We start from the raw sequence: 9,867 nt of genomic DNA, 5'->3' as shown, positions 1-9,867 counted from the left end.
CATCTCCTGGATAAAATCTACTCTCCTTAGCATGGTTTCTACTACGTGAACTAATAAACCTCCTTTGTAAAGTCAATCCATTTCTGGTATATTACATTTTAGCAGCCCATTTGAGCCCCTTCTTTTCAGCCAGACTTTCCAACTTTGCACCTTTCCTAAAGCTTCTTGCCCATTGAAATCCCAGCCCCATCAGACTCATTTTTGCATCCCAGGCCAAACGTCACCTGAGACAGTCATCAGTGGTGGTCACTAAATGTTTCTAGTTTTCTGCTTCTGGGTGCAGGCTAGGGTCACACTTCCCTCCCCTTTGAAGTCAGGTGTGGCCAGCAGCTAGGAATGGCCAAGAAAAAGTCCAGTGAAAGGTTATATGCCCCATTCCAGGTAGGATTGAAGGGAGGCCACACACGATTCCCCATGCTCTCTTCCCCTTGTCATGATGACTCGGGAAGCACATGTTGAGATGGATCCTCCGTGCCCTGGGGGAGCAGCTGATGTGCCCTGGACATTGGCATAAATGAGAAGTAAGCGTGGGGGCATCAAGCCACCCAGAGTTGAGGGTTGTACGTTATTACCGCAAACCCAGCCCATCTCGACCAATACACCACCTCCTCCATGAAACTCTTCCTTCTCTCAAAAGCAGAGTTGGATCCTTTGGTACACCTGTCAGAGAATGTGTCACATTTCTGTCAGTGTCTCACTCAGCTCTGTGTCCTCAGAGACTAACACAATGATTGGCACGATAAATTGTATCTGTTTAATAAATGGGAAAATAAATCTGCCACCTCCCATCATATAAACATTCCAAAGCTAAATGGAAGGTATCTGAATTAAAAACAAACAAACAACAATTCCCAGTTTGGGATTATCAATGGCCCAACACCCTTCAATTAGTGTGGATAATCAAAAGTAAGCCAGATCCAATAACAAAAAGAGCAGAACACTCAGAGCACCCCAAGCTGCTATTCTGCTATAAAAAGAGTGACGCATGTCATCTCCCCGGTTCCTAGTGCCACCTCTTTGAGCTCATGGACCTACTATGGGGTCTTGAATGCACAATTATTTGAATGGAATACTCAGCACTATTATTTGGCTGGGATACATGTGTGCTTTAGTTTGCCAGGCTGCTATGACAAACACCACACCATGCATTGGCTTAGGCAACCAGCATTTATTGGTTCACAGTTTTGGAGCCCAGAAGCACCACATCAAGTTGTCAGCAAGGCCGAGCTCTCTCCGAGTCTGTAGCCGGGCTTCCTTGCGTTGCATCTCAGTGCTCTCTCTTTCCTTGGGTCTGCTCTTTCAGTTTCTCCTGACTTCCTGCTTCTCCCTGCGGCCTCTGATTTCCTGCTTCCCCTTTCTTCTCTTTATTAGGCCTCCAATAATAGGCATTAAGCCCCATCCTGATTCAGTTGGCCACACCTTAAGTAAATAACGTCTTCAAAAGGCCCTATTTACAAATAAATTCACACCCACTTGGATGTGGACTAAGTTCATGTCTTTCATTGGGGAACAGGATTCAACATACTGCAGTGTGCAAGGCATTTACTGCAAATCCAGGTTAAGAGAAAGAGATTCGGGTAAAGACCCTTCTCCTCCAATTGCTGCATCAAGTCAGCTTATTGAGAGCACGTTGTGTGTCTCATGGAGGAAGAAGTGTGATCCTGTACTGTCACATTTGAACCCATTTGCTTTAATCCTCATAAAATTATGATATGAGAAGTAGGTGCTTTTATTCCTAAGTTGCTACTGAAGAAATAAACCCAGACGAAAGGATATGGCCAGCTTCACAGATTCGTAAGGGGCAAATGCACTCAAAACCAGACTCCAACCTGAGACCTGGGTCATTTCTCTTCTGCAATGACCAGAACTGCACACCCGAGGCTGCGTTCTCTTTCTCTCCCACCACCAGCATCCCCGCCCCACCTGCAACACTCCCAAGCCTTCCATCTCTCTTCTCTCCAAAAGTCAGTTCCTGACCCCAGGACTCTGCCTCTTGGTGAAGTCGGGTCTCTGTCTCTCGGGCCCCCCAGAGGCCCACTCCAACCAACCCAGCCTCTGAATATTCTTGGGGCCACTTAGTGGTACCAGGCACAGCCTATAAGACACTGGCTTGAACTGGCCATAAACATGGGAAGAGAGTGGAGCTAAGTGAGGTAGACCCAGACCGAGTTTAAAATCACCAGGCTCTGTTATCCTCCACATGCAAAACCAGAGGAGCTGATTGTACTTGCCCTCCAGGCAAATCACACTCCTTCAAGGAGGAGAAGTCTGCAAACCACAGGAGATCTGAGCATTAGCATAAAAAACAGAAGTCCCCACCATAGCCAAAGGGACAATCTTTGATTCTTGCTAAACAGCCTTCTACACCCTACACAAGGTATGGGAGAGGTTAAGAACCAGCAGAATAATGCAGAATTAGCCAGTTAAGAGAGCCATCATCCACAAAAGGACTCAGTTCTTCTGGAACAGCAAAATTTAAACTTTCCACACCTAGCACCACTTTTGCTTTTGTACTGCCACAGCCCTAGCACTTCTCTACGGAAAGGGCTCTTCGTAAATATCAGTAGTTTAGGAGTCACAAAGTAATTCTGCTTTCTCTCTATACAACACCCCACCGCCACCATCCAGTGCCCCCGCCACAGACTTGTTGCACACTTATGCCCCAGACCTTCACATATGCTACTGTTTGCCTGCAATCCTTCCTCGCTTCACCACACCCCATTTCATCTCCTTCTCTTGGCGAATCCCAATTCAGCTGAAATATCATTTCTATGAAACTTGCCCAGGCATAATCTTCTCTTCCAATTATCTCCTCTTCCTCTGCCTCCCAGAAATTGGTACACACCTCGTTTAGAGCTTTTGTGACAAGGTATTTTGATATTCCTGGCACATATAAAGCTCTCCCAGTGTTGTCAAAAGAAAGAATGAGGGAGAAGATTCCATGAAGCTGGGAAGTATCAGTCTATTAAGCCTTTGCTATTATCTCAGAACTATAACTGTTTTGTTTTTGAGACAAAATGCAAGCAGATGTGGTCCCTGCCAAGTGCTTGCCATTGGTTGAAAACATAGGAAACAATCTGAAACAAATTCAAGGCAATGCAAACTCTGGCAGGAGGGTATTGAACAGGGGCTGGTCTTTACACTGTGCTTGTCCTCCCTGAAAAGACTCACATTTTCTCCACCGGGTAGCAGCCTGGCAGTTTGGGTGGGACTGACCTGATTGGGTGGGAAACCTGATTGGACAAAGGGTGAGCCTTCTCCTTTACCACAGTGATTGGCTCCTTGATTTGCCTGATTCAGCCTGAAGCCATTCTCCACCTGGCAGTTAGGACTTGTGTTCAGCGACTGGAGAAAGCAGCAGGCTCACCAACTGTTGGTTATGAAGAGGGAATACGTAGTCCTGGTTGCTACTGGCAGCCATCTTGAAAGCCAACTAAGGCCAAAACCAACTGGGGAAAGAGGACAGAACCAGAGGCTCACCCGGAGAGTCAGAGACCTGATAAAGAGCCTGAAGCCCACCTTTTTTTTTTTTTAATTAGAGAAGTTGTGTGTTTACAGAAAAATCATACATAAAATACATGGTTCCCATATATCAACCTATTATTAACACCTTGCATTGATGTAGTTCACCTCCATTTTTACTTCTCAGTTATGTGGACCAATACATCACCTTCTTAGCTTAAGCCAGATCGAGTAGGATTATCAGTTATTTAAAACTGCAAGCATCCTGAGACAGGATTCTATAGGAACTCAGAGTAGAGAAAGGCCCCTTTCCTTCCTGTGGCTCACTGGGAAAGCTACCTGGAGCAGGACCTGGGATCTGATGGGATCTGGAAGAAGCAAGCAAACTTGACCTCCAAAGGCAGAGGCATGAAGAAATGTGCGTGGATGGGACAGTTTAGAGATGAGAATAGATGGAATCAAGGATTCTTACTCCAGATAAAAGGCCAGATGGATACATTGGAGCCACTTGAAAGAGGGCATCAAATGACTGACATGAATGATTGCTAATAACCAAAGAAGAAATTAGGTTCTTAAGGAGAGTATTTGCATGATGTACCAAGAAGATTCATCCTACAGACATGGGCCCAGTGTCTTGGAGGTATTGGCCACAGTCTATGCAACTCAATTTACACACATGTAGTTGAGCATTCTCTTTGATCCCGGCTCTGTGAGGGCTGCTCAGATGAAACAAGCTGATGCTCCAAATCAAGGAGCCCATGAGGTGGTAAAGGAGGTGAGGTATGTAGCAAAAGAGGTGCATAGATGTTACGAGAAACGGTCAGACTGCCAAGGGTACAAACAAAACACAGTGAGGTTATATCCAATAGGAGGCCCGAGAAGACTTCAGGAAGCAAGTGACACTTAAAATAAGAAAGATTTCAAAAGGCTGGGATGGTAGGGGGCATGGAGGAGGCTCAGGGCTTATACCACAGATTCAAGCACAGAGGTAGAAACAATAATTTCATGACATTTTTCTGGAAATGACAAGTGGTTTGTAACACAGTTACCTACCAATAATCAATTGTTTTCCCCAAATCCACAGCACATCAGTTGAGTCATTGATACAAAATCTAGTCAAACAATTTTTGAAAGTCTAAATAGCTAACCAAAAGATGATTCATGAATAAACAAAATTTATAATTTTTTTAAATCAGCACATACAAATCAACTCTAAGGACACTTTTCCCATTTAGTAAATGACTTTGTCATCCATTTTCACCCAGTTCTAGAAGACATTGCTGACTTCTTCTTTGTCCTTACCCCATCCACAATAAAATAAAGACCAACAACAACAAAAAGGCAAATCAGAAAGACCACCAAAAAATAAATAAATAAAATAAAATCACCAAGTCTGTCAGTTCTACCTCCAAAATATGTAAGTAGTCTGTCTACTTCTCTCTCTCCCTACTGCCCTCCCTTAATCCAAGCCACCATCTTCTCTTCCCTGGACTATAAAGAGTCTCCTAAGAGCTATGCCTTCTTCCGCTTTGCTCCACTCCAATCCTCTGTGATTTCAGTAAAAGATAAACAATATCTTATCACTCACCACCGAAAGTCTTTAAAGAATTACCACTCTATATACCCGGAAGATCGGAAAGCAGTGACACGAACAGATATCTGCACGCCAATGTTCACAGCAGCATTATTCACAATTGCCAAGAGATGGAAACAACCCAAATGTCTTTCAACAGATGAGTGGATAAATAAAATGTGGTATATACACACAATGGAATACTACACAGCAGTAAGAAGGAACGATCTCGTGAAACATATGACAACATGGATGAACCTTGAAGACATAATGCTGAGCGAAATAAGCCAGGCACAAAAAGAGAAATATTACATGCTACCGCTAATGTGAACTTTGAAAAATGTAAAACAAATGGTTTATAATGTAGAATGTAGGGGAACTAGTGAGAGAGCAATTAAGGAAGGCGGAACAATAATCCAGGAAGAAAAGATAAGTTATCGTAGGTAAACTTAACGTTCTGGGAATGCCCAGGAATGACTATGGTCTATTAATTTCTGACGGGTATAGTAGGAACAAGTTCACAGAAATGTTGCTATATTAGGTTACTTTCTTGGGGTAGAGTAGGAACACATTGGAAGTAAAGTAGTTATCTTAGGTTAGTTGTCTTTTTCTTATTCCCTTGTTGTGGTCTCTTTGAAATGTTCTTTTATTGTATGTTTTTTAAAAAAATTTTTTTTCATATAGTTGATTTTAAAAAAAAGTTAAAAAAAAAAAAAAAAGGAAAAAAATATGCAGAGCCCCCTTGAGGAGCTGGTGGAGAATGCAGGGGATGTGCTCACAGATATAGGGGACTGAAGGTTTGATGGGCTGAGCCCTCTACCACAGGACTTGCCCTTGGGAAGACTGTTGCTACAAAGGAGAGGCTAGGCCTCCCTATAATTGTGCCTAAGAGCCTCCTCCCAAATGCCTCTTTGTTGCTCAGATGTGGCCCTCTCTCTCCAGCTAAGCCAACTTGAAAGGTGAAATCACTGCCCTCCCCCCTACATGGGATCAGACACCCAGGGGAGTGAATCTCCCTGGCAACGTGGAATATGACTCCCAGGGAGGAATGTGGACCCGGCATCGTGGGATGGAGAACATCTTCTTGACCAAAAGGGGGATGTGAAAGGGAATGAAATAAGCTTCAGTGGCAGAGAGATTCCCAAAGGAGCCGAGAGGTCACTCTGGTGGGCACTCTTACGCACAATATAGACAGCCCTTTTTAGGTTCTAGTGAATTGGGGTAGCTGGTGGTAGATACCTGAAACTATCAAACTACAACCCAGAACCCATGAATCTCGAAGACAATTGTATAAAAATGTAGCTTATGAGGGGTGACAATGGGATTGCGAAAGTCATAAGGACCACACTCCCCTTTGTCTAGTTTATGGATGGATGAGTAGAAAAATAGGGGAAGGAAACAAACAAACAGACAAAGGCACCCAGTGTTCTTTTTTACTTTAATTGTTCTTTTTCACTTTAATTATTATTCTTGTTATTTTTGTGTGTGTGCTAATGAAGGTGTCAGGGATTGATTTTGGTGATAAATGCACAACTATGTAATGGTACTGTGAACAATCGAATGTACGATTTGTTTTGTATGACTGCGTGGTATGTGAATTAAAAAAAAAAAAAAAAGAATTACCATTCATTACATGTAAGATAAAGGCCCAAATTCTCCATGCTGATGATAAGGCAACACAGGGCTTGATTTTGCCATAGGTTAGTTCTCCAGGAAGAGTTAAGCTATTAGGGTGTGCCCTTGACCTGTGGAAGGGAAGGGAAGGAAGCTGGATTGGGCAGAGGGAAAGGCTGAACTGCAGTGGTGCCTGCCTGATGGCAGTTTTGCCCAAGCCCACAGGGAGCTCTGGAGCTCAAATACCAGAGCTGGACCCTGTTGGACGGAAATGGCCAGGCCTTTGCACCCCGTTTCCATCAATCATTGGATGAGGGCAACCTCAGGAAGGGCATGCCTTGTGCGAGGTGGCTCTCTGCGCCTGGACATCCCTGAAGGAGCTGAAGGCCATCCACAGATGAGCTTCCCAGCAGCTGGGACAAGGAGCTCCTCCTCGAAGGGGGATTGAGGAGGCACATGTCTATCCATCCCACTCCTATGACCGCAGCCTCATCTCAGGCCTTCTCCCCTTTGCTCAGAGAAAAGAAAAGAGTTGAGAGAAAGACTCCCAGGAGAGAGGTGAGCAGGTCCAAAGGCACAAGACAGGAAGGACTTTGCATTTTGAGGGAAGAAAAAGGAGGCCTGTGCAACAGGAGAGCACGGGGCAAGATGAGATTGCAGCTAGGCGAGATCCACAGGGCTGAGAAGTGTTCTGCAAAGTTTCTGATGCATCAGAAACAGCAAGGGGACAAGATTCAATTTACGATTTTGAAGAGATCCCTTTGGCTGCGGAGCAATGATTGCAGTGGGGCAAAAGCAGAAACAGGGAGATTATGCAGGAGGCTGATTGTAGTCCAGGCAAGAGATCAGATAAGTTGATGGCAGTGGAGCTGTCGAGATGTGGATAGACTAGATATATTTTGGAGGTGGAGATGTGGGTGGGTGAAAAAAGAGGAAAGGGATAACTTCCATCAACCCTGGTCTAGGCACCTGGGTCAGTGATGGCACCAAATGCTGAGATAAGAAATGCTGGCGGGGAATGGGAAGTAGACTTGATGTGTGGGAAATGAAGGGTTTGGTTTGGGGATGTTAAATCTGAGATCTCCATGAGACATCCAAGTGGAGATATCAGACAGTTCAGAGGAGAGATCCAGGCTGGAGACAACTTTCAGAGTCACAGCGTAACTATAATTTGTGAAGCCATGGCAGTGAATAAAATCTACTTAGAAGCAAGGGCAGGTTGGAGGTCTGAAGAGGAAGATGAGAGCTGAGACTCCATTCCCTACTCCTTCCTGAATTAACAGCCTAAGGAATTCAGACTCCAGATTTTAATATCACTTTTACTGATACTTCTAGCCACTGGCCTGTGCTATTGAATTTGGACTTGCCAGATCCCGCACTCACTTGCCTACCTGATGGAGAGAGAGAGAGAGAGAGAGAGAGAGAGACTGAGGAAACAACTGAACAGATACAAGCCCTTCAGTCTCCATTGTTTCAACTGCTTTCCCTAAAGGAAATACTCAGGATTACAGAGAAAGAAGGGATCCCAAAGTTTGGCTTGATTTGAAGAGTCTAGAATGAGCCAAATTGCTGTGCCTGAATGAAATGTTTCCGTGGGCCATTGATGCTTGACAATTGGCATAGGTGTTGCCAAGTGTGTCTGCTCCAGAACACAGAAGAAACCTGCCAATCTTTTTCCCGTCCACATAAGAAATAAACAGTCCTATCTTCAACTAGCCACATGTGCCAGAATGTCCAAAAGGCTCAGTCCCCATTTACAATAAAAAAATCCCAGAAGATTACTATTGTCTGAAACACCTGGAACCACCACAGCTATTCTGTGATGATGGCCAAATCGCACTTTGTGTCAAGTGTTTCCTGTCCCAAGAGCACGAGAATCATGTGGTGTGTGGAGTAGAAGAGGCTGCTGTGAATTACAGGACGTTATTCCAGGAGATGTTGAACACATTGAAGAAGAAACTCGGAAGTAGCTCAAAGGATATTGGCTGATGAGCAAAAAGGAACAGTGATTTTTCAGGGAGAGGAGCAGAATTTTAAAGGGATGATTGTCTGAATATAGGCTAAGTTTCCCATTGTTCAATGAAGAGAAAGAGAGGAACCTCTTGAGACTGCAAGGATGAGTGTTCAGCCTGAATATGAGAGAAGCCAGTCTGAGTCATGTAGTCGGGTTTGTCAGAGACGTTACAGAGACTAAACACTTTGGGAAAAGAGAACATGAATAAACTGAAGGAGAGTGAAGTCAGGGTCTCTGAACATATCTGCAGCCTCCAAAGCATCACCACAGAGCTAGAGAAGAAATGTGGGGCTCTGCCTTTGCACTGCTCCAGAATGCAAGATATTCTTTGCAAAGGAGCGAGCCCATCCTGCTTCAGTGTCTAGAGCCTGCCCATATCACAACATTGAGTTTTTGCCGGATAACAGGAAAGAGGAAAATGCTGAGAGTATTCCAAACACATATAAGTTTGGATCCTGAAACAACCTATTGCTGTCTAGTCTTATCTGAGGATCTGAGAAGTGTGAGATTTGGAAATGTCCTCCAGGATGTACAAGATAAGCCAGAGAGACTTGATGCTTCACCTCAGGGAGGCAATACTGGGAGGTGGATGTAGAAAAGGCTACAGGTGGCAGCTGGGCACATACAAGGGCTCTGCAAGCCGAAAGGGTGACAGACCCCATGCCTCTGGAGATAAATTCTTACTTACAGGATCCATTACAGATACTGACTTTACCTTCTGGGTCCTTTAAAAAGGGGTCTCCTGGAGAGAGCAAATGCACAAAGTTAGAGTTTTCCTAGACTATGAATATGGGCAAATATAACTTTACAATGTGTTAAAGATATCTCTCATTTACAATTTATCTCATCCGACCTTCAAAGGAGCTCTCAGACCTATATGTTCTCTTTATATCATAAATAGAAAGCGTGAATTCAGACTGCCTCACCATCTGCACCCCTCATGCTCCTTGTGGTGTAACTGTCAGCTCTTCAGTCTTCCTTGGTATGAAATCCAAGGCCAAGAGGGACCAGAAAGCTAAGAGTGTTGTGACTTTGAGAAAGCATTTCTATAAAAGATTTTTGCACTTGAATTGGAACCCAGTTCAATACCCTAGAGCCTTTGCATTCGTGACTTGCAAACCCCATTTAGTGGAAGAGGTTGCATTTAAACTGAATCATGAATAAATAAAGGACCCTACACTGATTAGAATAACAAATGCATATA

The 9,867-nt window shown here is 44.1% G+C and overlaps 1 pseudogene; it reads left to right on the top strand.

Annotated features, from left to right (window-relative positions):
* Positions 1 to 8,379: 8,379 nt before the first annotated feature.
* On the top strand, positions 8,380 to 9,028 carry LOC119537428 (annotated as a pseudogene).
* The last annotated feature ends 839 nt before the right edge of the window (positions 9,029 to 9,867 follow it).

Source organism: Choloepus didactylus, chromosome 6, assembly GCF_015220235.1.
Source record: "Choloepus didactylus isolate mChoDid1 chromosome 6, mChoDid1.pri, whole genome shotgun sequence".
Lineage (NCBI taxonomy): Eukaryota > Metazoa > Chordata > Mammalia > Pilosa > Megalonychidae > Choloepus > Choloepus didactylus.
Note: the sequence above shows the minus strand (reverse complement) of the source record. Positions and strands in the feature narration are given on the sequence as shown.